At 39.4% G+C, this 4,034-nt stretch overlaps 1 long non-coding RNA gene across 1 annotated transcript; it reads left to right on the forward strand.

Moving 5' to 3' along the window:
- The first annotated feature begins 246 nt into the window (after positions 1-246).
- Positions 247-3,988, forward strand: LOC120766097 (uncharacterized). Its single transcript, XR_009208696.1, has 4 exons — positions 247-320; positions 824-941; positions 1,293-2,484; positions 3,502-3,988. It is a non-coding gene; the product is annotated as an uncharacterized LOC120766097 (long non-coding RNA).
- The last annotated feature ends 46 nt before the right edge of the window (positions 3,989-4,034 follow it).

The raw sequence follows: 4,034 nt of genomic DNA on the forward strand, positions 1-4,034 counted from the left end.
CTAGTAATTGTAATTAGGGCACAAAAAGTTTTTTAAAAAGAGGAGCTTAGAAGTGAACTGTTGCATGTTTGCTGGAGGAGTGTCTCTGTTTAGCGACCAATTTTGGGAGAAAATGCTCTGGGAGGAATGTTTCCTCTAAAGAGACGGGCTTTGCTAATCCCTTTTCTTTTTGCCAATGAGAAATGAGTACCGGTGGGTGAAAGTGAAAAAAAAAAGGTAAACCTGTTTATTAACAAAGCCGTGATCCTTCTGTTCCTTTCTTCTGCAGGGGGAAGGATGATGCCATCCTCCTTAAAGGCCCATATGCTTCATTCTGACAGGTACCTAGATATGGATGAGGTGTTCTTTCATCCTAAATCTTCTCCAGCTTCAGTGGAATTATTCTGATTGAGTCTTCTACCATCTGGCTCATTTGGTTTGCATGTAGCAGTTTTTCTTAATTGAACAGATCATCTTGTTAGTTAAATTCAGACAAGCGTGCTTGTATTCCTCAGGACAAAATTTCTGTGTTTGTGAAGATGTGCTGTAACTGATGTGTTTTCAAATATGAAATAAGTGTTACTATGCTGTGGTGAAAGTATTTAACTTTTGTTAATGCACCATCAGCTTCAGAAAATACACTGTGCTTTTCATGTAATAACACAGCTTCAGACTGTTACCTGCTGCTGTGGAAAACTGACGCGTGAAACCTTCTCAAGAATGCTTATCAAATGCACGTGAGAGTAAAATCTGATTATTTAGGAGTCAAGATGAACTAAGATACGTTTTTGGGTGCATTGACTAATGTTTTGGGATGATCTCATGCTTTTATTCTTTGTGTTAGACAGGGCTATGAAGAATTGGAAAGACAGCTGGAAGAAGTCTATAAGGAAAGGAGCAACATACTTCATCAACTGTTAAAGACTTCTAAAGAACTTCAGGGGCTTAAAGTAAACCTCCAGGTTAGACTCTGTCTCCGTTTTCATTGGGATTGCTTACTTACCTCTACTTTTTCTTATTGGTGTCTTTTAATGAGAAACAAATGTGTTCCTTTTTAAAAAAAATCATTAAATATGTGAATAATTATTATTTTTGTTTGTTTTGTTGATCTTCTACTTAATATAAACCTGATGGTTTCATGGAAAAATTCATCCTGATGTGCTGGGGCCTTTGTCAACTCAATAAAATAAAGAAACCAACATGAGAATAGAATGTAGGAAAAGGAAGGGAAGGACAGGAAATATGCAGTATTAATGGAGCTGACACACATTTGCGCTGGCAGCTAGTGCAGAGGATGTCCTTTGCTGTTGCAGGTTGGATCTTTGCTGCTGAATTCATGACACTCAGTTTAGTTGCTCAGTTTTCCTTTCTGACGTGCCATCTGCACAGTCGGACTGGATTTACTGCAGGGCATGGCTTGCCAAGTTCAGCTGACAAACTGTGCTAGATGAGCCTGAAGTGAGAGCTGAGACTTCGCTGCCTTTAACTTCTGGGTGTCATGGTGAGGCTGAAAGGGCGATGGATGAACTCTCAACTCAAACCTCAAAGCTCCTCAGAGGAAAAACCAGATTGAAAATGCTGCCCTGGATCTGGGGTCCAGATATTCCGCTGAGGGAGCACCTGTGTTTTCCCAGTAGTGTCTGTTGGTCTGGTGAAAACAATTAGACTCATTATCAGTTGAAGTTGGTCTCTGTATTTCATGCCACTTTAAAGGAAATTATTTTTCTGACAATACATTTTTATCTTCATCGATGTAAGCTATCTGGGAAAAGTAAAAGGAGAAGCGGCACTGCCTGTTCACAGGAGAGTACTAGTGGTGTGTATCAGTCCGGTGCTATATTATATTATGATGGTTTATTGTCCTGTGTTCCAGCCTTCTCTGGTTTTAATTAATCAACCCTTTGATCTTTGGGGTTTTGGGTTCGGGAGTTGGGTTTAGTTTTGAGGGGTTTTTGGAGTGCTTTATCACTGTTATAGTAGGCTTTTTCTTACTTTGTAGAGAAATGGGCTTCTCCTTGTAGCAAATTGATTTTAGCTTGTAGCACAGTTGGAGGTAGTATTCAGCAAAATCACACTGTGAAATATTATAGGCTTAACACTACGGAGATCCTGATGTGGGCAAAGAGCTGTGCTATTATCTTCTGTACACGCACACACTTCCTGGGTCATAAAATTCTAATGCTTTGAGTCATTTGTCTGTTTCTAAATCTGCTTATTGTATTTACCTCCCATTTAGTATCTGGAAAGTGCACGGCTGTGTGCAGCTTTTGTGTTTGAGTTGCAGTAAAAGAAAAGTCAGACTATTCTTCCAATTTTCTCAAGGGGTAATGTCTGCAATTCACCAGGACTATTTTATGAACGAGGGCCAGATACTTTCAAGATTAATAATAATAAGGATCTCTTTAATAGAGGTTTTTTGTTGTTGTTGCTATCAGTCTTAAATAATGATGAAGCATCAACCCAAACTGATGTGCAGAAACTTGTGGAGCTGGGCCAAAACCAAAGGTGAGACCCTCACTTCCTTCCTTCTCTTTTTATTTCCTGACTAAAAACTGTCAGACTAGCAAATTCCACCTTTCCTTTTACTATATAGATAAACACTGCTGCATTCCAGAGTCTGCTGATTGTGACAGTAGAATAAAGGCAGGAAATAGTCTTTTTGAAACAAATCGTGGATTTGCTGATATTGAACATACGCTAGGAAAAGGTATTAAAACGGTATGGCGAGATATCTGCTAAAGAAAGGCTTTTTGAATTTTGAAGGAGGATTCAGTCATCCTTAAAATATCTTAAGTATTCAATAAATTCAGAATTTTTAGAAAATTAAATTACTTAAGCATCTAAATCTCTAAGTTTGGAGGTGATGACATTTATTCAGACCTCTCAATCAAATGTTTATGTGTGCAAACATATGTGTTTCTGTGAACTCAAAATCACTGGTCCATGTGCAAACAGGAATACTTGCGCTGGACATTTGTGATGAATGGAGTTAGGAGGAGAAAGAAGTACTAATTTCAAATTATTCATCGAGCACTTAAAAAATGAGTTCCCGTGGCTGGGAATGCAAGTTCCCAAGTTAGTGCTTTGTCTCAATTTCCCTAGTGCTTCATTGCAAGTAAGAATCCTCATTCTGTCTCTTAATTCTCAAAATTCAGACTGGCAAATGGCAACATCAATACAATTTTAATAGCAAGAAAACACAACAAATGTAGTGGCCACTTTTGCTGGACAAACAATATATAATGAGTGCACCTATACTTCATATTTTTCCCTAGGGAAAATGTTTAGTAAGAAGCTTTATGAAGTTCATACTTCCTTCATCGTTAGAAATGCAGTAATTAAATTCCATGGCCGTCTTACGTCCACGCTCACTGTGGAAATGCACACGAAATTGCGTTGCTGCGTAGAAACCGTTGCGAGAAAATGACCTTCATGCCTTAAGTACCCAATATGTAAGGTCCACCATACAATCCCAGTAGAATTTCTGATTTTTACTGTGATACGTGAACGTGAATCTTTCAGGTATTCCTGGCAAATCTGTTAAGTTACAGAGGCAAGACTTTAGCTGATGCCCTCTTTAAGTGCTTAGGTGGCTTGGATGTGACTGAAGGCGTACATCTCGGCATCACAGATTTCCTTCGCGCGGACGAAATCCTTCGTCGTACACGAACGCCGTTTTGTGCTGGTTTGTCTGTTGTGCAACTTTCCTTTATGAAATCGAGACGTGAATTGCTTAAAAGTAGTAATGGACAGGTTAGTGAATAGATCTTAGGTGCAGATGGGGAAATGGAGTGTGCTAAAAGGAAATTTGATTGCATATTTCAAAGATTCTTCCTAATCACCACTTGCAGTCTCTCAAGATCCACCCAAAAATACGTGTTGACTTTTGCTTCTAAGGCCTCCAGACACTGAGTGTACTGCACAAGGGCGGTTCCCAGAAATCAAGAGTGGGTCAGTGCAATCTGCTGCTGGGCAGCCCACTCCATCGTTCAGAAGATGAAAGGTTTGACAGGATACTGCAAAGAAATGCTTTGGGGCTACTCCTGTTGCCAGCT

This window comes from Hirundo rustica (genome assembly GCF_015227805.2).
Source record: "Hirundo rustica isolate bHirRus1 chromosome 5 unlocalized genomic scaffold, bHirRus1.pri.v3 SUPER_5_unloc_1, whole genome shotgun sequence".
NCBI lineage: Eukaryota > Metazoa > Chordata > Aves > Passeriformes > Hirundinidae > Hirundo > Hirundo rustica.